This window comes from Macaca thibetana, chromosome 14 (assembly GCF_024542745.1).
Source record: "Macaca thibetana thibetana isolate TM-01 chromosome 14, ASM2454274v1, whole genome shotgun sequence".
Classification (NCBI taxonomy): Eukaryota; Metazoa; Chordata; class Mammalia; order Primates; family Cercopithecidae; genus Macaca; species Macaca thibetana.
The window spans coordinates 28,850,732-28,876,119 of record NC_065591.1 but is presented as its reverse complement, the minus strand read 5'-3'; the positions used below and the strand labels follow the sequence as shown (position 1 = coordinate 28,876,119).

Sequence of the window (25,388 nt, the reverse complement as noted above, 5' to 3'; positions counted from 1 at the left end):
AATTCTTAACACCTGCAAAAAAACAAAACAAAACAAAACACGCACACACACACACACGAACAGTTTTCAAAATAATTATGCATTGTTTTTAATTTTTGGCTTGTTGGTTTTCTGTGGTATTCAAACTCTGAAGGACCCTCCAATTCATTAAACCTGCAGTTAGAAAATGAGTTTGGGAGCTTTAAAAGAATTTGCAAACAGGGGAAAGATTTCACTTGCATTATGTTTTCATTAATGCACTTGAAACAACTTCTGGAATCGCCCTAGGGACTATTCCTTAAAAAAAATAAAATTAAATTCAAAAAAAAAAAAAAAAAAAAACTTCCAGGCTACAGTCCTCTATTCAGCTCTGCCCTGCTCCTTTCAAGTGAGCCCCAGAATCACCTCTTGGCTTGACGGTTTCCCATTGCGGGGCAGCGGGGCCGAGGGGCTGCACATCTCCCCTTGTGTGAGAGAAACACAAGCACGGAGCTCCCTTGACCTGCATCGTCCTTGGTTTTTTTTTTTTTTTTTTTTTTTTTTTTTTTTTTTTTTTTTTTTGGTTAAGTCAAAAAGTTTGGATTTCCTGAAATTGTTGAACTGGATTTAAGTGCAGGGCCCCCCTCTCCGCTCTCCCCAGCCGAGTGAGAGTTGCTGAAGGGGAGGAGGAGTGGGATGGTGTGAAGTGAGGTGGGGGCTGTTTGTTGGAGAGAAACTAAAGCGAGGTGCCCGGGACAGGAAAAGTGGGAGGAGGAGGAAGGGAGGAGAGGGAGGAGGAGGAGGAGGAAGAGGAGGAGGAGGCCGTAAGATGAGAGAGGAGGGAAACGTGTCACCAGCCCGGCTGTGGGAGCTCCGCGGCCGATGCGTTTGTTGACTCGCTCTGGAGAGGAACCGAGGCTGGACGAGACCCCATCGGAGGGCAGAGCTGAGGGAGGAAGGAGGGAGGGAGGGAGGGAGGGAGAGCTGGGCAGAGCGCGACGGGGAGAACCATCCAGGTCGCTCATTTCTCCCCGGTGAGAAAACTTCCTCGGGAAGACCGGAAACTTTTTCCTAGGCGCGCGGAGTCTGGGGCGGAGGCGAGCGGCGGGTGTGCGCGACTCGGTGTGATTCACGCCGGAGATCCCAAGGAGGTGAGTGGTGGGTGGGGGGCGTCTCTGGGAGGGGCCGGAGTCATAGGCTCAGCAACCGCGCAGGATTGAGCAGCAAATTACCGCGCACTAATCTGACTGGGCGCGGCGTGGCGGGGGTCGCGGGGAGGAGCTGGGGAAAAGTGTCACATGTGGGGGGCAACCAGGTGGGAACTCCTGCATGGTTAAGGATCCTTCGATCGGACGCTGCAGGCAGGCGTAGGGGATCCTACTCGCGACCACCATGGTGGGGCGGTGGGCAGGCCACGCTGCGGGTCTGCTGTTTAGGGTGGCTGAGGTACCGCCGTGGGGTGGGATGGGGATGCTGGTGATCATGGGACCTAGGCTGAGCCGGGAGGTCGAAAAAGAAAGTCGGCTTGTTTGACTCTCTTTTTCTCGGTCTGGGGGGCAAATCTAAAGAGCTGTCCCCGCTTAAGCGCGGGTGATTTCGCGCCTGCAACAGCCTTTCCCCGGCCTTCCCCGTTTTTCTGGAAGGAGGCGTGGGAGAGAAGGGCAGGGAAGGGAGCCACTTTGTCCCGTGCGCTGCTGCACACGCGCGCTCTGCGGACTAGGGCGGGCCAGGGCCCATCCCGCGGGGACCCCGCCGGGACGGGCTGCGAGCAAGCCCTGGGACGGCCCAGCTGCGGACCCCGCGCTGGGAGGCCGCAGTATCCCCCCTCGGTTTTATTTCTCCCGCCTGCCTGCCTTACGGCGAGACTTTCCTCTGCGCGCCTACTGTGCGCGCACGCCGGGCTCGCTGCACGCAGGGGGCGCTCTGGGGGCCCCGCCCCGGCAGCTAGGACCCTGCCTGCCCAACCCTCCGGCCCATTTTCCTAGAGGCCGCCGCCCGGGGTGGGACCAGGCTGTGTGCTTGCTAACTGTGCTTCAGGAATCGGCTCTGGGATGCCTTCCTGTCTGGCAATAGGGGTTTCCCCCAGTTCTACCCAGCCCCTGTCCTCGGTCACATGCCGTCGCCGCCTCTTCCTCCGCGGTGCCGGGAGCCCGCGTTTTGTTTGTCAGCAGTTAGGCGGTGAGTATTTATAGACGCCACGGCAGTCCTGCGGTGTGCAAGGTTTCAATTACTGCGATGCGCTCCACAAGTCGAAAGGTTCACGCGCTGCGTCTGAGCTGCACGTCTGCCCCGGAGACCCGCGTGGAAAAAACTTTGGGCTGGAATCTCCGGGCTTCCCTGCTTGGGCGGAGTTCTGGACCTGTTGCCCAGACGACACGTGCACATTCAGGTGACCCACACTAAGGATCAAAGGGATGCCACCGGCCCAATGGACGCCTTCAATCCCCCACCATCCTCAAGGGACCCTTGCTGATCAAGCCCGCGAGACTATCCTTTTTGACCTCTCTTTGATGATCCTGACCACCGGAGAAATTTGCAGTCATGACATTTCATTGCCCTACATACTGCAAAATGTCAAAGTGCTGAGCTGTGGTAAATTGCTCTGGGGTGGAAGGCGCTGTTACAACACGAAGCAGCTAGCGGGTCAGGAGGGGAAATGGAGCTTGCAGAAACTAATTTAGCCACATTTAAAATTTAGCCCCTGGTAAGGTTCCCAGTTCGACTGAGGAAGGTGCAGGGCTCCTGTCTGTGGAAGCTGGCTGGTTAGTCTTCTCTGGTTGCAGCCCTAGAATCAGGATCAAGGGTGCTGTTTAGAGCGGTTTCTGTAGAATGTAGCCTTGCAGATAAGGGAAGTGATGCTTCATCAGTCCCCAAAGTTGTCTTCAGTTTTTCCAACTGCAGTCATCCCTCTTTGAGTATGTTACTGATGCTTCTAACAACTGGAACCATTAATATGTAAAAGAAGAAAGGCACTAGAAATAAGAAAGTCAAAAAAGGCTTGATTTAGACTAGTTTGTTTCTCAAGGGCGGGACCTCATTTCTTTCAGGTCCAGCCGGCCATGGATACATATTTATTTCTGTGAGTGAGATTTCAATAATGTTCTGTGTTTGAACATTACAATATGTGCCACTTGTTTTAAAAAGGGGAAAGGTGCAAATACCTCTTGAGGTCTTAAGATGTTTTAAACTTTGCGTTGAGAGACTTTGATAATATTATATACTCCTCATGCAAACAATGATATAGGTACTATTATATCCCTACCATATAGATGAGCCCACTGAGGCTTGGAGAATTTAAATAATTTGTCTAAGGCCATAAACACAGGGATGGAGCTGAGAATGGATTACAGATTTGTTACTCCAGACTCGTAGTCTGGAGATGTCTTTCCCTTCAATTCTCCATTGTTGATTAGCTCACATTATAGTTGGTTAGATTGATGGTTTTTAATTTATTTTTAAAATTTAACAGAGTGTTACAAATTGGCTCAGTTATTGGGGAAAAAAGCCCTAATCTTGTCTTTAGAAAACTGTTACACTGATTATCTGAAAATCTCTTGCTAATAGTCCAGACCTAAATTATAATCCTCACTTTGCTCCTTGACTTAGTGTATCTTCAACATTAAAGCCATTTCTCTTTAGAGAATTGAATTCAGTAAGGACTTTGTGGATTACTTCATTTTTTTCAGATTTCTCCATGCTAATGATTTGTAGGTGTGCATGTGTCTTTTTTCCCTTGGCTGTTCCTTTCGTACAAGGTAAAATATGCTGACATCTCTCTTAAATTGCAGCCTTTTTCCTTTTCATTCTTTCTGCAGAGCTAGACCCAATACAGAATTGATGTGAAAAATAGTGTGTGAGTTCCTCTGAAAGATCCCTAGAATGTCTAATGTTCGTCATTAAAGGTTTGTTCTCAAGAGTTGCCTCTCTGTATGTCAAATGTAAATACAGGTTAAAGGCAATGCTTGTAGAAATGACCGTTTGTTAGCAAGTCAGTGTGAATTCATATGTTAGTTGCTGAAATCTAGGAATAAAATATTTTGTGGATTTTGTATATAATACGGGTTTTGGAATTGGGGAACAAAGAGAGCGGTACCCCGATAAGCAGAAAGCACTGTTTTACAAGAGATTTCACATGGAGCCAAGGAGGGGGGACGGATGGCAGTGATGGGGCATCAGAGGTGAACTTGAGTTAATTCACATTTTTGTCGGTACCTGGGGATCCAAGATTTACTTTGTAACTTGTACAGTTAAAGCAAATGAGCTGACTTATTTATTGGGCAACTTCTGTGAGCCAGGTCTAGCTATGGTAATGGTATTTGTGCCTCCCAACAAGCCAGGCAGGAAGGTGTTATTTTCTCTATTTTCAGATGAGAAAACGGAAGCTCAGAGAGGGTTATTACTCTCCCAGTGTCACACAGCCACGAACTCAAGCGTCTTGCTCTTTTCAGTACATTTTGATATCTACCCTTGAAGGCCTTCCATGGAGAACCCAGGGTCCCATGTTCTCAAGAAAATCCTAGTGGTTCACATGGAAGTTTCTGGATCGGAAGTTTCTGGATCAGGAGTCAAGGCTGGAGCTATTCAGGGACTGTAGAATGAGGGGACAGGAGGTGGGTAAACAATGAAGCCTGAAGGGACAGTCTGGATAATTCTTACAGTAGCGATGCCACAGAATAAGGAAAGTCACGCCCTGTCGTTATTGTGAATATAGAGAATTACTAGCATTGGCCTGGGCGAGGATGGCTGTCACACTGCAGAACACACCAGACGAGGTTCCCAGAAGAGAAGAGTGGGGAAGTGTCTCCACCTCCCTCCCAATGTCTTCTGCTGCTCGGTGTTGGCTTTATAGTCAATATAAATCAGGAAGCCTGTGGGACCTGTTTCCATTTTAATTAGACTTGGCCCTTTGAGGTTCCAGTCACCCAGTCTCCCTCTTTAAATATTCTTTTTTTATGCTTTGCCAGTTTATGGCCTTTGTAGATCAATCCTTGGATTTCATGTACGGGAGAGAGAAAGAGAAAAAAAGCAAAGGTTAGTGATTATCTAAATTGGATTAAGTTCTGTCTAGCAGCGTTTAAAGAAATGCCACTTGCTCCCTAATTACCATCAACTAAGAATTTAAACGGTCTATTCAATTTAAGCTGACTTTTTTTTTTAAACTCCCTGAAATTTCCAGCTGTAACATATTCTGAGATTTTAGAGGCTTTTATATATTCTTCAAATGTGTAGAGGACATTCTCTGCTTTCCCCCCCTTTTAAAAAATATTGCATTTCTGGAGCAGGGTAATGACATCACTATATACTAACTTCATTAAAAAGCAGAAGCTCACAGCTAGGCTCTCTAGAAGGGTTTGTGGAGAGCGGTAGAAACCCGTCTGACTGTGGCCTGAGGGAAGACCTGATAAAGTACCCCCTCCAAACAACCTGCCGTTATTATTTGTTCCATTTATTTAGCATATAATTATATGTTACATAAAATTATGTATTTACTTATGTATTAAACTCGCAAAGCTTTCATTCTTCTTTTTCTCTCCTCAATTTTGAGGTGCGAATATATTTCCCTCACCCACACATCAATATTCTGGTTTCACTTTAGTTGGTTGCCAAATGCCAGCAATACTTCCACTTTTCCGTTCTCTCCTTACTTTACCTATTACAGAACTTTCTCCAACTTTGCTGGTTCTTTTCGACACAGGATGCGTCCCGTATTTGTTGATGGCATCTTTGACAGCAGTTGGGTTTCCAGCAAATACTAGGATTAAGGGCCTGCATTGCACTCAGCTGTTTAGGAATTGGAGTATATGTTAGCTTAAGTTGAGCCTGGAAGAATAGCTGAAAGGATTTGTTTTTGTCTTCTTCCCAAAGACAGAGGGCAGGGTGGGGGTGGGTGGGGAGGGGGAGAAAATCTACCACTGGCTCTGATGTGTATCTGTATCAGACTGAACTAGGCTGTCTAAAACCCTGTCACAACCTGCTTATGACCTCAGCCGCATAAATCCTTGGTGTAAACCCTTTTACGCTTGCCATTTAATTCTAAATACTTATTTGGAACTGGTTCAACATCTTTCCCCAGATGCCTTTGGGGAGACCGTATTGACTGCTGCCGTCATTTTGGAGAACGGTTTCATCATGCTAGCTCCTGGACATCACCACTATGGGAGCAGTATGGCCGCTTTCCTTGTAAAACATCGCGCAGGCTGAGTTAGTGGGTAAACATGGTACTCTTTTGTGGTGTTTGGGATAATTTTTTTTTTTTAATTATTCACCAACAGGACAATAGATTCCTTTCAGGCCTCAAAAAAGCTCTCCACCGGCTGGGCGTGGTGGCTCACATCTGTAATCCCAGCACTTTGGGAGGCCAGGGTGGGTGGATCATGAGGTCAGGAGATCGAGATCATCCTGACCAGCATGGTGAAACCGTGTCTGTACTAAAAATACAAAAAATTAGCCGGGCATGGTGGTGCGTGTCGGTAGTCCCAGCTGCTGGTGAGGCTGAGGCAGGAGAATCGCTTGAACCCAGGAGGCAGAGGCTACAGTGAGCCAAGATCGCATCACTGCACTCCAGCCTGGGTGACAGAGTGAGACTCCATCTCAAACAAAAGAAAAGCTTCCCACCAAGGTTGGTATCAACTTTTCAGAGAGGCAGGATTGTTGAATGAGCCCTCATTTTGGTCCTAATGGGCATCATGGAGATAACACAGGTTGAGGAATTGAGATCTGCAATCTGATCTCAGCTCTGCCATGAGCAAGCTGTATGACCATGGTGAGTTGCTCAGTTATTCTGGGCCTCAGTTTCCCTATTTACAAAGTAATGACTTTGGCCTACCACTAAGGTTCCATTCTGTTCTAAAATTCCTTGATGGCCATGGAAGCGTGGTCTAGACTGTGCTTCTGAAAGTGCACGTGCATCACCTGGAGATCCTGTTAAACCACAGAATCTGATTCAGTAGGTCTGGGCTGGGGCCGGAATGTCTAAGAAGCTCCCAGGCAATGTTGATTCTGTTGGTTCCCAGATCACAATGTGGGTAGCAGGGCGCTAGATCCTTGGTCAGGGCTTCCCAACCTTGGCCCTATTGATGTTTTTGGCAGATGATTCTTTGTTGTGGGGGCTGTCCTGTGCATAGCAGGATTTTTGGCAGCATCCTTGGCCTCTACCCATTAGATGCCCACAGCACCCCCCACTCCTATAGTTATGACTATCAAAAAGTGTCTCCAGGCAGTGGGACAAAATCACCCCTAGTTGAGGACATTGGTCTAGACCAGTGTTACCAAACCTAGTGGTACATCAGAATCACTTGGAAGATATCTGGAAAGTACAAATTTAGGTATCTTGGACCCAGTGAATGAAAATCACTAGGGGAGGGCCCAGGAATCTATATTCTTTAAAAATCAGGTGATAGAGATGGCCTGGAATTCTTCTCTTTGAGAGTCTGAAAAAGTACAAGATCTACACCTGAGTTCTGGTGTTATCCCTCCATGGCTATGGGACCACACAGGCAAGCTCCTTAAATGCTCTGAACCAGAAACTCTCCAATTCTAAAATAGGAATAATAATAGTGTCCACCTCCTAGGATTGTTGGGGGTCAAATGGGATAACATGAGGAAGAGCTTTAGTAACTATAAAGTGCTGTGCAGATGTTAGTGGCAAGTGTTATACCACAGGCCTCTGGAGTTTAATTTTTTTGGTTCAATTACTTTTTTTCCCCAGGGCTGTATTTCTTTTTCTTGAGACTTAGCTCTGTAACCTTCACAATATGTCTTTTCATCATTCCTTTGGCCCTCACAGTCAACAGCTGTGTACATTTGTCCCCACTCAGTCTCATGCAAGGGTCTAAAACTGGCAGCCCATGGGCCAAACTTTGGCATCAGACATGTACTGTTTGGCTTGCATTGTATTTTGGGGAAAAGAAGAAAACAAGATGATTTTTCCAGTATTTAAAAGTTGGGCGAGTTGACATCTGAACACAGGTTTTCAGCTTTTCTGTAATAAACCAAAAGGAGTCTGAGGACACTCTTTAGTTTGCCACATTCCCCACCTGGCCTGCTAATCTTATTCACATTCTCTGCTTTGGTCTGCTGTAAGCATTGTTTCCCAGCCCAGCTTTAGGCTTTCCTGTCTTTTTCTTTGTTTTCTTTTCTTTTCTTTTTCTCTTCTCTTCTTTTCTTTCTTTTTTTTTTGAGATGGAGTCTTGCTCTGTCGCCCAGGCTGGAGTGCAATGGCGCGATCTTGGATCACTGCAACCACCGCCTCCCAGGTTCAAGTGATTTTCCTGCCTCAGCCTCCCGAGTAGCTGGAATTACAGGTGCCTGCCACCATGCCCAGCTAATTTTTGTTTTTTTAGTAGAGATGTGGTTTCACCAGGTTGGCCAGGCTGGTCTCAAACTCCTGACCTCAGGTGATCCACCCGCCTCGGCCACCCCTGTCTTTTTCTTTAATCATGACCAATTACTATTCCCTTTTATTACTATATTATTGTAGGAGCCATATCTGGCTCATCTTTGTGGCAGGGGTAGTAGGTACTCCCTAGATATTTGTTGAAATGTGATGTTTTCATCCTACACCTGGTATCTCATAGTTAAGACTTGAATACACCTTGAACTTTTAAAACTTCTTACATATGAAAGCTTGTTTTTCCTTCTCAAAATTTCCTTTCCATTCTCCAGGCCCCATATTCGTTAGACTTATGGGCAAGGAAGTGGAGAACCTGTAGTTTTCAGTTGACCTTTCATTAGCTTTGTTTCGTAACTGTAGAATGTGAGTTAACCTTTCTGCCTCAATCTTGTCTCAGTTGTCCATCTTCAGTTACAGCCCTTGGTGTCTGCTTGCATTTATAGTATTACTTTTGGATATTTCCTTTGAAACTCTGAGCTCCTTGGGGGAAGATCATTTATTCTTCTTTGCCCCCTGTAACTTCCTTTACTCAGATCCTGGCATCCAGTGGGCACTCTAATGTTTGGTTGAGTTAAATGGGCTTGAATTGGACTCATTACGTCCATGAAATGATCATATGTGGATATTTCATCAGTTTTCTGAGTCTGTATTCAATGCCTGTTATACCTGGCTATACAACCTGAGAAGAAATTTCCCTTCCCTTCCCTTCCCTTCCCTTCCCTTCCCTTCCCTTCCCTTCCCTTCCCTTCCCTTCCCTTCCCTTCCCTTCCCTTCCCTTCCCTTCCCTTCCCTTCCCTTCCCTCCCCTCCCCTCCCCTCCCCTCCCCTCCTCTCCTCTCTTCTTTTCTCTTTTCCCTTCCTTCCTTCCTTCCTTCCTTTTCTTTTCTTTTCTCTTTTATATTTTTTTGGAGATAGTGTCTTACTTTGTCACACAGGCTGGAGTGCTGTGGCGTGATTATAGCTCACTGCAGCCTTGAACTCCTGGGCTCAAGGGATCCTCTTGCCTCAGCCTCCTGAGTAGGTATGACTACAGGCATGTACCACCGTGCCTGGCTATATATATTTTTTTGTAGAGATGGGATCTGGCTATATTGCCCAGGCTGGTCTCAAACTCCTGGCCTCAAGGGATTCTCCCACTTTGGCCTCCCAAAGTGCTGGGATTATAGGTGTGAGGCACTGCACCCAGCCTCATCTCCTTTTCTTATGAAAAAAACATTTTATCTTATTTCTGCAGTGAGAGAGTGGAGCTAATTTTTTAAAGTTGCACATTTTAATCTGGAGCACATTTTCCCACACTTAAAACTCTTGTTGGCTGCCAGACTGTAGCTTTTGACTACTCTTTCCTTCACCAGGGTTTTATATACGTTACATGTCAGAAATGTAATTACTCACTCACGTAATGGTCAGTCTTAGCTACTGCTTGTGTCTAGACTTTTTGGCTTACCATCTGGTAGGCGCTGTAGAATCACTCTGGATGACATTTGTGGGCCACACCCAGACAATATGCACTCCAAGAAACTTGATACTTAAAGTGGGCTTATAGATGAGTAAATAAGATGTGTGGTTATTTCCCACAGCTTTGCTTAACTTGTACCACAGAAGGGGATTTCTCTGGTGATTATACAGTGGCTTGCAGGCCAATGCAATGATGACGTGATGATATAATGACTTCTAGGTGCGTCCAAATTGTCAGCTTTCTGAATCCTGTGGACACTTAGTGAACACTGTTAAGCAGAGATAAACACTTGAGTGTGTATCCTGTTTGCCCTAATATTTATTGTTGTGCCAGTTTGGACTCTCAGACACTTCTGTCTGCACTCAGTTTCCAGTAGCGCCTGAGAAAGTTGTCTCTTGCTTCCTGTTGAGCCCTTTCCATAGTTCACAGTTGACCCTTAACATTTGCCTGTTTGTAAGAGTCAGTGTTCATTCCTTGGCCAGCTGTCCGGCTGTTGTCTCCTAAGAGTTGCAAAGATTGGTCCTTAATAGAAACAAATGTGCTATGCTGTGTAGCAGGCACTTCTGCTCTGCTATGTCTGTAGGCTCCACTGACCAGCAAACAGGCTCAGGATTGCTCACCCATGTGGCCCAGGTCTACGTCCCTGTGGACAATAATGCTTAGGTGGACCCAAGTTTAGTCAGCAGCAAAGAAAATTATTCTGATCTCTCAGGAAAAGGAAGGCCACTCTTCCTGGTGACTTGGAAGTGCACCTTTTATTCCATCATTTAAAAGTATTTGGGCAGGCATGGTGGCTGACACCTGTAATCCCAATATTTTGAGAGGCCATGATGGAAGGACCACTTGAGGCCAGGAGTTCAAGACTAGTCTGGGCAACACAGCAAGACCTGTCTCTACAAAAAATTAGCTGAGTGTGGTGGTACACACCTGTAGTCCTAGCTACTCAGGAGGCTGAGGTGGGAGGATTGCTTGAGCCGGGAGGTCAAGGCTGCAGTGGGCTGTGATTGTGCCACCATACTCTAGCCTGGGTGACAGAGTGAGACCTTGTCTCAAAAAAAAAAAAAGTACAAATAATTAAAAATATGTTAAAAATAAATAAAATAAAAATATTTATTGGGTACCTTTTATGTGCTCAGTGCCATGCTAGACACCGGGATATGAGAGTGAACAAGACGGGCAAGATGTTTGCCTTTAAGGAGTTTCCATCCTGTTAGGGCTCATCAGACACTGAACAAGTAAATAAACACAACAACTGCAGCCTGGTCTGTGGGTGCCACAAGGAAACAAAGACTCCTTGCTTGAGGGGCAGAGTCCTCTTGCTCTAAGGTAAGAAGCTATGGGTGATGTTTATGAAGGGAAGCAACGGGTGGCGTTTAATCTCTCAGCTCTGTGTGTGGCACACATGAGCATTGTTTAAAACAGAGGGGTCAGGAGTTCAGGCTCTGAAATCATATAGGATTTGCCTCTTGGTCCCCCTTCCTAGTCTTCTGCCTTTGGGCAAGTGAATCCCTATGCTTCGGTTTCTTCATCTGCAAAACGAGCCTAATGAAACCTACCTCATTGTTTCAGAGTAGAAATTAACTGAGGTAATAGATGCAAATAGAGGCTTGACACAGTCCTGACCATCCTGGCCAGCTTCTGATGATAGTTAATATTATTCTAATTAGCAGTCATAATGATAATAAAATAGCCATGGTAAACAATTGATTTGACCAAATGGCCCCACCACTTTTGAAAATTTACTTGTGATCTAGTTTCCATCCAGTGGTCTGGCCCTGGGGCAGGCGTGGGGTCCAGATCTAGTCTCCTTTGCTGGCTTGGAGGGTTGTGCTTTCTGTGTGTTTCCTTTAGCAATATCTTGGGTGCTGCTGGCTTACCCTGTATCTGGGTGTGTATATAATACATAGGGGAGGGAGTATGTCATACGTGAGGCTTCATAGAGACATCGATAATGGGTTGAGAGTGAGTTAAGACAGAGAGCCGCTAAGTTAAGAGGCTGGTGAATTAGATAATGTGGTAGGTGGGAGTTCAAGCATGGCTGAGGGAGGGTTCTGAGTTTGTGTTGTGTTAGGGTGTCAGTCCCTGCCTCCTCTCTCAAAGGTTCTCGGTGTGTATGGCTCCCAGGGTAGGGGCTGAATGCACAGCCAGAGATGGTGAAAGAACATCGTGGCCATCAGCTGGGCCAAACCGTTAATTAACTGGTGAGTCAGCAGACCCAGAGAAGTGAAGTGACTTGCCCAAGGCCACAGGGACTGATTAGTGCGGGCTTACCTTATACCTGGCTTAGGCCCCGCATAAAAGCTCTGAGAAGACTGGAGGCTGCAGCTGTGATGGGGGTAGAGTAAAGGTCATAAACCTACATGTTTGGCCTTCAAAGTGCTGGTTGGCCTGGTGAATTAGTTGCCAACACTTACAAATCCAGTGATTGCACGTTTCTAAAAATTTGGATTTTTGGCTTTTCCTGGGAAATATCAGATCTGGCAAAACCGGGCTTATATCCGAAGATGGCAAACACCGGATCAGATTGAGTAGCGGCTGCCTCCTTTAGCCAGGGCAGGTGCTGGTAGTAAAGCAAGCTTACTGTCCACACCTGCCTCACTCCCTAAGCTGGTCCCAGCCTGGCCCTTTTGGCCTGTTCATGATGCATAGTGCAGAAAAAAGAAAAGAAATTGGTTCTTCCTTTCATCGACTTTTCCTGCCAGTGTTTATTTGCTAGCGCATATGTTCCTGCACAGGGTCACTCCTGTTGTGGAATAAATGCTGAATACATAAAATTGGTGTCAAATGAATGAACTGTCATTGCTAGAGTCCTGCTTGGGATCAGAAGCTGAATCTTGACTTCCTCCTAACAGCTGGGTGACTTTGAAGAAATCATATGACCTTTATTTGTTGTCTTCCTTTTGTGGAAGGGAGGTTAGGGGAGTCACTATTGCCTTTACACTTATTTATTTGAAGAAGTAAGGCATTTTCATGTTTCTGAATTCAAAAAGTCCAAAAGGGCTTGTAGAGAAAAGGCTTGCCTACTGTGTCCCTGCTACCCAGCTCCTTGCCCTGGGGGAAACCAGTGTTATCTGTTGCCGGTTTGCCCTTCCAGAGACATTTTACGCACATGCAATGAAAAGGGTAAATGCTCTTTTTTATCTTTTTTACATAGATGGTAGCATAATGTACACGTGGCTCTGTGTTTAGCCTTTCTTTCATTCAAGTTTGGCTCTTTCTTTTTTTTTCTTTTATTTGAGACGGAGTCTCGCTCTGTCGCCCAGGCTGGAGTGCAGTGGCAAGACCTCAGCTCACTGCAAGCTCCGCCTCCCGGGTTCATGCCATTCTCCTGGCTCAGCCTCCCGAGTAGCTGGGACTACAGGTGCCCGCAACCACGCCTGGCTAATTTTTTGTAGTTTTAGTAGAGACGGGGTTTCACCATGTTAGCCAGGATGGTCTCGATCTCCTGACCTCGTGATCCGCCCGCCTTGGCCTCCCAAAGTGCTGGGATTATAGGTGTGAGCCACCGCGACCGGCCCAAGGTCAGCTCTTTCTTAGAGCTGCTTTGCCTTCCGGTATATGGGACACCATAGTTTACATATGGCCAGTTCCCTGTGGGGGAGCACTTAGGTTATTTCCAGCTCATTGTTGTTATAAACAAGGCTGCAGTAAAACCCATGTTACATAAGCCACTTGATGTGCCTTGAATAAAATTCTTGGAAATAGATTTGTTGGGTCAGAGGGTATGGCCTTTGTCACTTAGATAGATCTTGTCACATTTCCTTCCGCAGCAGTCAAGTCAGAGTGCTCTCCCTCCAACGACGCGTGCGAGTGCCTGTCTCCCCCAACCCCACCACCCATCACCTTGTGAAGCCTAAGAGAGTTTTGCAAAGAACACAATGTTGTTTAAAAATATTAATAACAACTATAGCTTTTTGGGCCTCTACTCACGGCCAGGCCATGATCTAGGTTATCTCAGTTTCATCTTAACAACATGCACTTAAGCATTACAACCATTTGACAGACAAGGACACTGAAAATTCAGAGCCTATGAGGAACGTATGCAGGTCATCCAGCTAATAAGCTGTAGAGGCTGGATTTGAAGCCAAGTGAGTCAGATTTCAATACCCTGGTGTTTACCCATGGTGAAGCCCCATGTAATTTTTTTTTTTTTTCTGGTAGAGTTTTGCTCTTGTCACCCAGGCTGGAGTGCGATGGCGCGATCTTGGCTCACTGCAACTTCCGCCTCCTGGGTTCAAGCAATTTTCCTGCCTCAGCCTCCCGAGTAGCTGGGACTACAGGCACTCGCCACCACGCCTGGCTAATTTTTGTATTTTTAGTAGAGACAGAGTTTCACCATGTTGGCCAGGCTGGTCTTGAACTCCTGAGCTCAGGTAATCCACCCGCCTCGGCCTCCCAAAATGCCCATGTAATTTTAAATGTTGGTGTTCTGAGCCGACACCTACTTATAGTTGCTGTCTCTTAGCAGTGATGCTTCACATACACCTGGCTCATTTACTCATTCAGAGAACATCTATGGAATTCCTGCTTCACTAAGCCCTGTACTAAGCCCTGGGGATGTACCTGAGAACATGACAGATAGTGCCCGCCCTTATGGGCCTCACAAAACTGTAACAAATAATTCTGTAGTCATTTATTAAGGCGGATTATGACAAGATGACGAAGGAGGTAGGGAGGGTGCTCTCTGGGGGTAATGGAACCTAATCAGGGGTGAGGAGAAAGGAGGGCCTCTCTGAGCGAGTGATGGTGGGCTATAAAGGGGGTGCAGGTTTGAACCTGGGGAGTAGGGCGGGAAATATTTCACATAGAGGCCACAGCACATGGAAGGATCCTGGGGCGGGGCAGAGCAGGTGCTGGTGGAAGACATGAAGGAAGGCCAATGAGAGGAACTGCAGAGTGGTGAGAAGTGAGGCTGTGAGGATGGAGTTTGTGAATTTATTCTAAGACTTGTGGGGAACATTTGAAGGCATTGCAGCAAAGAGTGACGTAAGCATGGTGGGCTCTGGACTGTTGGGTTCTAGTCCCAGCATCCTTTCTCATGAGCTGTGTGACCTGAGACCAGTTAAACATTAGACACCTCCATTTGCTTCTCTGTAAGCTGGGGCTGGTAATAGCACCTACCTTCTGGTGGTTGTAAGATCAGACACAGGTACTCCCAAACAGGTGCTTTCATGTAGTTTTGAGTGCCATATGAGGTGTGAAATAGATGAGACATTTTAACCCAGTAAACATGAATATATTTGTTTTCTCCAGATGTGATGCACTCTAATACTTTCTATTCTATTTCACTAAAAGTCAAGACCCTGTAAGTTCATTTTTAAAATGCTGAGATAATACATGGCAAGTGCCCGCCTCACAGTTGGCAGTCAGTAAATGGTGCTATCATGATCATCAAGGTTGTCATTAGAAAGACCATTCTGACTGCAATTAGAGAATGGATCAGTTGAGTTTGACCGATCATTATCTAAATCCTGGTGGTGTGGAAGGACATTGGGTCATTCCTGTGTTCATGGGCCAGGGAAGGATTTGCATGCTGGGCTTTCTGACTGCAGAAGCTTCTGAGGGTTATGTGTAAAAGAGGCCATCTCTCTTGTTTCCCTGGGAACTAGTGTCTCCTTGTTTTCCAGGCAGTCACATCAGATGGCATGGCTGTTTTCTTTGACTTCTTTGTTATTTACACTCAGAATGGCTTTTTCCTGGAAGCCTCAGAGTTATTATAAGCCACCTACTTCTTTATTTTAAGTTGTTGAGCCACGATTCTACTTCCCTTTTCAGAGTCAAAGGTTGGAGCCCTAGTGGAATTCATTTGCATTTTCCACTAAGTGCAGCATCTTCCTCTACCCATTGCCCCAGTAGGCAGGGCTTTGCCCCATCTCTATGCCCTGGCCGTGGCAGCTGTGAGGAGAAAGTGAGATGACACATTCTTTTTTCTCCAAGAAACACATCGTGGAAGTTTTTGAAGAAACTCATGTGAGCTGAGTGTTAGCAAGGCCTGTGATACCTCCCAGTAACTCTGTAACTGCCACGGAATTTCCTGGACCCAGGGCCTGGGCTTTCCAGATAACTGAGGTGCCAGCACCAAAACTTTTAAGTTGCTTTTGAAGGGAATTTTTCTTAATGTAACTAGCATTGGTCTTTCAGAAAGGAATATGGACCAAAATTCTAGTTTCTCTAACTCAGAGACATTGGGCATAGAACATTTCTTCTAATTTTTAATTTTCGTGGGTACTTGGTGTGTGTATTTAGGGGGTACATGAGATATTTTGGTACAGGCATGAAATGCACAATAATCACATGAGGGTAAATGGGGTATCCATCACTTCAAGCATTGTTCCTTTCTTTGTTTACAAACATTCCAATTATACTCTTAGTTATTTTAAAATACAGTTGACTGTAGTCACCCTATTGTGCTATCACATACAAGATCTTGTTCATTTTACCTAACTATATTTTTGTACCCGTTTAACATCCACCCTTCCTCCCACCACAAATACCCCTTCTCAGTCTCTAGTAACCATCATTTTCGTATCTCCGTGAGTTCAATCATTTTAGATTTTAGCTACCACAAATAAATGAGAACATGTGAAGTTTGTCATTCTGTGCCTGGCTTATTTCACTGAACATAATGATATCTAGTTCTACCCATGTTGTTGCAAATGACAGGATCTCATTCTTTTTTATGGATGAAGAGTACTGCATTGTGTATAGGTACCACATTTTCTTTAGTCTGTTGATGGACACTTAGATTGCATACAGGTCTTGGCTATTTTGAATAGTGCTGCAATAAACATGGGAGTACAGATACCTCCTTTATATTCTGATTTCCTTTCTTTTGGGTATATACTCAGCAGTGAGATTGCTGAATCATATGGTAGCTCTATTTTTTGGTTTTTGAGGAACCTCCAAACTGTTCTCTATAGTGGTTGCACTAATTTACATTCCCACCAACAGTATATGAAGGTTCCATTTTCTTCACATCCTCACCAGCATTTGCTATTGCCTGTCTTCTGCATAAAAGCCATTTTAATTGGGGTGAGATGATATCTCATTGTAGTTTTGATTTGCATTTATCTGATGATCAATGATATATTAGTCCATTTTCACACTGCTGTAAAGAACTATCTGAGACTGGGTAATTTATAACAAAAAGAGTTTTAATTGGCTCACAGTTCTGCATGGCTAGGGAGGCCTCAGGAAACTTACAATCATGGGGGAAGGCAAAGGGGAAGCATAGTGGCAGGAGAGAGAGAGAGCAAGAGGGGAACTGCCACACACTTTAAAACCATCAGATCTCATGAGTACTCATTCACTTTCATGAGAATAGCATGGAGGAAACTGCCCCCATGATCCAATCACCTCCCACCAGGTCCCTCGTCCCTCTCTGATATGTGGAGATTATAATTCAACATGAGATTTGGGTGGGGACACAGAGCCAAACCACATCAAATGATGTTGCACATCTTTTCATACACCTGTTTGCCATTTGTAGGTCTTCTTTTGAGAAATGTCTATTCAGGTATTTTGCCCATTTTAAAATCAGATTATTATATTTGTTTCCTATAGAGTTGTTTGAGCTTCTTATATGTTCTGGTTATTAATCCCTTGTCAGAAGGATAGTTTGCAAATATTTTCTCCCATTCTGTGGGTTGTCTCTTAACTTTGTGGATTTGTATCTTTTGCTGGGCAGAAGCTTTTTAAATCAATGTGATCTCATTTGTTCATTTTTGCTTTGGTTTCCTGTGCTTGTGGGGTATTACTCAAGAAATCTTTGCCCAGTCCAATGTCCTGGAGAGTTTCCCTAATGCTTTCTTTTAGCAGTTTCATAGTATAAAGTCTTAGGTTTAAGTCTTTAACCCATTTTGATTTGATTTTTATATATAAGATAGGGGTCTAGTTTCATTCTTCTGCATATGAATATCCAGTTTTCCCAGCACCATTTATTAAAGAGACTGTTGTTTCCTCAGTGTATGTTCTTGGCACCTTTGTCAAAAATGAGTTTACTATAAATGTGTGGATTTGTTTCTGGGTTCTCTATTCTGCTCCATTAATCCGTGTGTCTGTTTTTTATGCCAGTACCATGCTGTTTTGGTTACTACAGCTCTGTAGTATAATTTGAAGTCAGGTAGTGTGATTCCTCCAGTTTTGTTCTTTTTGCTCTGGAAGATTTTGGCAATTCTGGGTCTTTCTTGGTTTAATATAAATTTTAGGATTTTTTTTTTCTATTTCTGTGAAGAATGTCATTAGTATTTTGATTGGGATTGCATTCAATCTGTAGACTGCTTTAGATAGTATGGACATTTTAATACTATTGATTCTTTCAATCAGTGAACATGGAATGTCTTTCCATTTTTGTGTGTGTGTCCTAGAAGAGGCAATTTGGACATAAAGAGAAACATCAAGGGCATGAGTGCACAGAGGAAAGACCATGTGAGGGCATGGCTACAAGGCAGCCATCTGTAAACCAAGGAGAGAGACCTCAAAGGAAATCAACCCTGCTGACACCTTGATCATGGACTTCTAGCCTCTAGAACTGCAAGAAAACAAATTTCTGTTGTGTAAGCCATGCAGGCTGCTGTATTTTGTAATAGCAGTTTGAACAGGCTAATACAGGGGTCACAGTAATGGAGGCAATACAATAAACCATAGGTAGCATTTATCAAGCACTTGCTATGTTCAAGGAGCATTCTAAGTCCTACTTGAGTCATCTCATCCAATATCTTGCAAATCCTAAATCACCTGCTCAGTGCTCCACAGGAAGTGGTGACACCAGCCTGTCTCGGGTGACTTTTCTCCCAGCCTCCACTGCACCTGTGTGTAGCACCTGTACAGTTCCAGGAACCATGCAAAGTATTTCATAGACAATCTTTCTGGTCACCACAACTCTCCAAGGTAACTCTTCCTTTTCCCACTTTTGAGATGTAGAAACTGCAGCTCAGAGGTATCCAAGGTCATACTGTGAGTGTATTGGTTTTTTGTGGCTGCTATAATAAATGACCACAGCTTTCATGGCTTCAAACAACAGAAATATATTCTTTCATGGTTCTTGAGGCCATAAGTGCAGAATTAAAGTGGGTCAGGGCTGTACTCCCTGTAGGGGGGAATCTGCTTCTTTTCTCTTTCAGCTCCTGGTGACTGCATTACTCCATTCTCTGCCTCTGTCTCCACATCACCTTCTTCTTTATGTGGGTCTGTGTCTTCTCCTCTTCTGTCCCTAGTACCTTCTGCATCCCCTTTATAAGGACACTTGTGATTGTGTTTATGGTCCACCTGGATAATCCAGGACCAGCTTCTCTTCTCAAAATTCTTATCTGAATCGCATCTTTTGCCATATAAGATAATATCCACAAGTTTTGGTGACAAGTGACTGTATCTTTGTAGGGGGTCGGGAGATGTTTTTCTGCCTACCACAGTGAGCGAATGGCAAAGTGACCACTGATTCTAGGGTTTATCTGCCCCCAAAGCTCTTGAGTGATACACACTTGTGGCTGTACATCCTTCAGAGCTATAAGCATTATACTTCTCAACATCTTTTCTGCAATGCTATTTCTAGGCTCTGGTAGGGGTGGGTATTAGAGTCATAGCAAGACTTTCTGGGCCCTTTGATTCAGAAGTTCCACTGCTGAGAAGGCACCTTACAAACGTGGTCATGTCATCCCTAAGACCCACAGATACGCTCATTCTTTACAGTAACAAAAAAAGGGGAAACTCCCTAAATATCTACCCATAGGGGACTAGTTAAATAAAACGTAATACCTCCTAAATGGAATAGTCAAGCTACCATTAAACATAATAAAGTAGATCAATATGTAGTGATATGGGAAGATGGCCATGACGTGTTATTAAAAGGAAAGAAAAACATTACTCATTCTTATTAGCATATTAACAAGAATGTGTGTGTACACATGTGTACAGCTATTAAAAATTCAATGCAATTAAAATTCAGTTCCTCACTTGCACTAGCCACATTTCAAGTTCTCAATGGCCATATATGGCTAGTGGCTACCATATTGGGCAGCACAAATACAGAACATTTGTGTCATCTCGAAGTTCTACAGGATAGCGCTGCTTTATACTAAGTGGCTAGAAAGAGGCCTTTCACTATGTATGTTATAGAGTTATGTGAATTCTTATGTTTTTTGTAATATATGACCAAGTATGCTATTATCAGAAAAATAGGGGCACACAGAGTTTCCAAGGTAACATTCTATTTCTTAAGTAGGTACTAGTTTATTATCATTATTTATTTATTCATTTTTTTTTAAAAATAGAAGCAGGGTTTTGCTCTGTTGCCTAGGGTGGAGTGCAGTGACAAGATCACAGCTCACTGTAACCTCGAACTCCTGGGCTCAAGCGATTAGCCTGCTGAGTAGCTAAGAATACGGGCAAACACTACCATCGCTGAACAATTCATTTTTATTTTTATTTTTTGTACAGACAGGATCTCACTACATTGCCCAGGCTGGTCTCACCCTCCTGGGCTCAAGCAATCCTCCTGCCTCAGCCTCCCGAAGTGCTGGGATTATAGGCGTGGGCCACTATGCCTGGTCTACTATTATTATTTAAAATATATGTTTGTGTGTGTATAAACTCTTAAAGCATGTTTCATAATGAAAATATTTTGAAATATATAGGAAAAAAGATAAAAGGAATCTCCTGGCAGGCTCAACAGTGAGCCAGGTGTGAGGCTGGGAGGCTCCCGGCCGGGGCTGAGTCCCTGACCTGACAGCTATCCAGCCTTGGCCGAGTCAGGCACCTGCTCAGGCCTCAGTTTTCTAATGTGTGACAGACTGTCTGCTCCATCTGCCTTACAGGATTGAGGTAAGACTTAGAAGCACAACTGTGGGTGGAAAAACACTTTCAAACTGAGGAACTTGCTACAGAGGTGTAGGATCAGTAAATAACGTCATGAGTTATCAAAGGGCTAAGGAGGCAAGCCTGGGTGTACTGTGATGGGGATGGGGGCTCAGAGGACTTGTCTGCTCCTCAGTGGAGTATTTCCAGATGCCACTGGGTTACCAGAAGCAGAGGGAGCTGCTGTTGTATCCCTACTTCTGTCACAGCTTGGCAGTTTAGGAATAACTGCAACAACATGATTTTATTTATTGAACAAGCTCTTAGGTAGCACTTATTTGCCAGGTACAGTTCTAAGCGCTTGACAAATATTTACTCACTTAATCCTCCTCCAACCCTCAGGCAGTCACTCAGGGTCATTTCATGTGGGAGGAATTTGAGACTCAGAGAGGTCGAGTAACTTGATCAAGGTTACACAGCTAGTAGGGAGTGGGTGTCTAAGGCAGCTGTGCTTTCTCCTTCATCCTTTCTCACCACTCCTCTTGCCCCATCAAGTATGGTCATAGAGTTCCTTATGCCAGTTTATTTATCTCAGGGGCATGAGATTGAACTTTTGATATGAAATTTGGTTCCTAACTTAGTGGCTTCAATTCTGGTTTTCTGACTGAGTTTGGTAGCATGGAAAAGTGGGAGTGGACTAGGGAATGAGGCACCAGTCAATGATCTGTCACTCACTAGCTGTGTGACTTTGGGTAGGTTACTTCTCTGATGTTCAAGTGTTTTGTTTTGTTTTGTTTTGTTCTTTTCTGAGATGGAGTCTTGCTCTGTCGCCCAGGCTGGAGTGCAGTGGCACGATCTCGGCTCACTGCAACCTCTGCCTCCTGGGTTCAAGCTATTCTCCTGCCTCAGCCTCCTGAGTAGCTAGGATTATAGGTGCACCACCACACCGGCTAATGTTTGTATTTTTAATCGAGACGGGGTTTCATCATGTTGGTCAGGCTGATTTCCAAACTCCTGACCTTGTGATCTGCCCGCTTTGGCCTCCCAAAGTGCTGGGATTACAGGCATGAGCCACTGTGCCCAGCTCAAGTGGTATTTTGTGAGGGTTGAGGAAGTTTATGTATTGAGACAATGCTTGGCTTCATGGCAGCCAGGCAGCCGATGCCTTTTTTGTTTTTTTTTTTCTTTTCCGAGAGAGATTGAAGCCTCGCTCTGTCGCCCCGGTTGGAGTGCAGTGGTGCGATCTTGGCTGACTGCAACCTCCGCCTCTCAGGTTCAAGCTATTCTCCTGCCTCAGCCTCCTGAGCAGCTGGGACTACAGGCACACACCACCATGCCCAGCTAATTTTTGTACCTTTAGTAGAGACAGGGTTTTGCCATATTGGCCAGGCTGGTCTCGAACTCCTGACCTCAGGTGATCCGCCTGCCTTGGCCTCTTAAAGTGCTGGGATTACAGATGAGAGCGACTGTGCCCGGCCTAGCCAATGTCTTCTTAATTCTTATATCTTCCTTCATCTCTTTTCTTCTCTCCCCTCCCCTCCCCTCCCCTCTCCTCTCCCTTCCTCTCCTCTCCTCTCCTGTCCTCTCCTCTCCTCTCCCGTCCCTTCCTCTCCTCTCCTCTCCTCTCCTCTCCTCTCCTCTCCCATCCCTTCCCTTCCCCTCCCCTCTCCTCCCCTTTCTTTTCTTTTTTGATGAGTTTTGCTCTTGTTGTCCAGGCTGGAGTGCAATGGCACGATCTCGGATCACTGCAATCTCCGCCTCCCAGGTTCAAGCGATTCTCCTGCCTCAGCTCCTTGAGTTGCTGGGATTATAGGCATGCTCCCCCATGTCCCGCTCATTTTGTATTTTTAGTAGAGATAGGGTTTCTCCATGTTGGTCAGGCTGGTCTCGAACTCCCGACCTCAGGTGATCCACCCACCTCAGCCTCCCAAAGTGCTGGGATTACAGGCTAAGCAGTGAGCTTAGTCTTGAGGATGCAGAGGTGAATGAAGCCCTAGGCCTGTCTTCAAGGAGTTTGCAGATTGGCCTAGGTGGGAGCTGGGGAACATGCTCAAACAGGTGTCGGGGAACAGCTCTCACAGTCCTAGCTCTCCTCCTGCCTCCAGTACCTTGGACGAGTTTCTTTGTTTCTTTGCTATACCTTTGTCATCTGTGAATGGGACCTGGACTGGCCCCACTCCGAGGGCCCGTCTGTTCTGTCATTTTCTGACTTGTCAGATTTAGGTCAGGACAGGCCTGCGCCGGTGGGGCCAGCGCTGTAGCAGGTGAACCCAGGGTGTATCGTTTCCCTTTAGGGCACTCTTGTCAATGCTCCCTCCTCCTTCCTCCCTGTGCTGCTCTGGGGAGGTCTCTTGGCTCTGCCCAGAAGTAGGAATGGTGGAGACAAAGACAGCTTCACATTCTCTTCAACTGTCAGCATTGAGAGTGGTGGATTCGGGAGGAGAAAAATGAGTCAGTGGCAACTCGTTGTGTGTGACTCTGCAGTTTATGAGTCCGCGGGAGCCACAGTCGTAGGCTGAAAGTGACCCTTATTTAAGAGGGGCTGAGTGTGTGGATGGAGCTGCCCTGGCGCTTTGCTGGACTAGGCGGCCTGGGGACACTAACTGAGAAGTGGATGGGTACAGGAGCCAGCCTGCAATCCTCAGTGTCTTACAGTTTCCTGGAGAAGTGGGTGTTTCGGCAGGAAGGTGGTGGGTAAACACCTGGAACGATCCATTCTGCTCACTTTTCTACTTCCCTGTACCAGTGCCATGGAATGAGAGGCAGCTCCATTAACTCGTTTAAGATCCTCATAAAGGGAGTTAATATCCTGTAATTACACAGGTGAATTGCAGTTAGCAGGCCCATTTGAAGAAGGGCAGCGAAATGGATCCTGTCTTTCTAGTGTGACCTTTACTGGGCGAGTTAAATCCCAAAGCTAGCCAGTTTAAGGATACGGAAGGACCTTCTGTGGCTTGCTTTCTTCATCATCTCATTTGTTGGTTTATATAGATCTTTCCAAGTGGCAGTGGCATTTATGAAGCTGCTGAGACCTTCTGAAACTTGACAGGCCTGTTATGCTTCTTTTGTTAATAAAGTTTAACGAAACTGTTGAACTCATTCTGAGCAGGGGGTGAAGGGGCAAAGACTGTACAGAAAAACAGGACATAAGTCTGCTTTTTCCTTAAAAGAAAAAAGTTAAGAGACAGGACAAGTCATTTCTTTTCTGCCTCTTCGTATCACAAGTTCCTTGTTGCGATGCCTGTTGCCTGCAGACAGCTGCTAACACCTCCCGTGCCCTCTCGATGGCTTGCCTCCGTGCCCATCTGAGTGGCCTAACTCACTCTTCTGACCACAACAGCATGTTTGATTTGGAGTTGAGACTTCGGTTCCCCCTTCTTCAAATGCTAACCAGCTGGGGTTGCAAAAACCTTCTCCCCTGGCAACCTGAAGGTTGACTTAAGGCTAGAATATCTTTTTCTTGCATCATTAGTTTTTGGGACATAGCAGACTTAGCTGGTGAGAGAGATGTCAGTGAACATACTTCTGGGCTAAACCTACTAAACCCCTAAGTAAAAAGTGACTATGAGATTCGTGGTGTTTCCTTTTGTCCTTCACTCTGCTGAACTCTAATACTCACCTTTTAAGTCATTCATTTAGACTTTAGAGTCACTAAAGAATAAGAGACTGAAATTACAGGTCCAAAGGTGTCGAGGAAAGAAAGAAATTCATCCGAATGGAAATAGCCAGTCCTTGAGGCCCATGGCTGTGCCAGTCTGCCGGCCATGTCACGTGATCTCATTTCGTCTCTCCAGTCCTGGAAAGTGGGCATTAGTAACAGCTGAGGACTTTAGACTCAGTGTGTCCAAAGTCACACAACTTGGGAGTGGCCAAGTTAAGACTCAAACCTGAAGCCACTGCCTTTAACTGTGAAGCCGCGAAGTCTCCCAGCGACTGCTACAAGGGGACAGTGTCGTTGAACCCAACCCTGCAGGGTGAGTTGGGTTTAAATAAGCAGAGGGAAAAAGGAAGAGAATTCTGGGTAAGAGGAGCAGTTGGTATGAGCAAAAGTGTGGTGGAAGGATCAGGCATGACATAGAAGAGTGCCTGCCGGTTGTGAGCTCCATGGGGCAGGGCACCATGGCCTCTGGAGCCATCTTATAGCTCCCAGTGCCTGAGTGCCTGTGCATAGTAGCTGCTCAATAAATATTAATTGCATGAGTGAATACTTGAAAAGATAGTTATCTTCTCCATAGACTGAGTACCCTGAGGGCAGGGATTTGGTCTTAGAAATCTTTGGATGTTCTGCAACTCACAGTGGTTAATAAATAGCAAACATTCAGTGAGTGTGTCCTGTTGAAATGAGTGAAGGAATAGCAGGTAAGGGAAGGTGAGATGCGCCTGAGTGAAGAGACACTGATACTTTGAGAAAAACTGAGCAATACATTCAGACTGGCATGGTAAGGGTGTATCATGGAAGGTCATCAATGCCAGGATGAGGAGCTCTTGTGTCCTACTTGAGACATTTTAAAAAAATCTATCTCTTACTGCACAACATCATGGGCCACAGAAACCCAGGCAGTGCCCAAACTGATGGGTGCATATTAGAACCAGAGTCTAGCACAGCTTAGAAATCATTTTTCTGCAGGACTGGCCTTAGCCTGGCCCCATTGTCACTGTCTTCCCACTTGAGGGTGACCACACTGTTACAACGAAAAAGAGATCTGTACCAACTTGTGAATGGGAACCTGCAAGGGAATAGATGCTATTTCTGGGTACCACAGTTGTTTTGGGGGTAGTTAGGCTGGAAAGT

At 45.4% G+C, this 25,388-nt stretch overlaps 2 protein-coding genes across 45 annotated transcripts in view; one reads left to right on the top strand and one right to left on the bottom strand.

The window, feature by feature from the left end:
• COMMD9 (COMM domain containing 9) overlaps positions 1–25,388 on the bottom strand; it is a 1,186,740-nt gene that overhangs the window by 102,156 nt on the left and 1,059,196 nt on the right. The window contains exon 1 of one of the 40 annotated variants that reach the window (XM_050759479.1): positions 22,417–22,420. The exons of 38 other annotated variants lie outside the window; for them this stretch is intronic. The gene's annotated coding sequence lies outside the window, so the exon portion shown is untranslated. Of the gene's footprint in view, positions 1–2,401; positions 2,406–22,416; positions 22,421–25,388 lie in introns of those variants that run through there. One more of the 40 variants, XM_050759497.1, reaches the window with a different exon arrangement.
• PRR5L (proline rich 5 like) overlaps positions 1–25,388 on the top strand; it is a 182,120-nt gene that overhangs the window by 88,138 nt on the left and 68,594 nt on the right. The window contains exons 1-2 of one of the 5 annotated variants that reach the window (XM_050759438.1): positions 616–669; positions 1,034–1,109. The exons of 1 other annotated variant lie outside the window; for it this stretch is intronic. The gene's annotated coding sequence lies outside the window, so the exon portion shown is untranslated. Of the gene's footprint in view, positions 1–615; positions 670–1,033; positions 1,110–1,703; positions 2,551–22,233; positions 24,571–25,388 lie in introns of those variants that run through there. 3 more of the 5 variants (XM_050759442.1, XM_050759440.1, XM_050759441.1) reach the window with 3 other exon arrangements.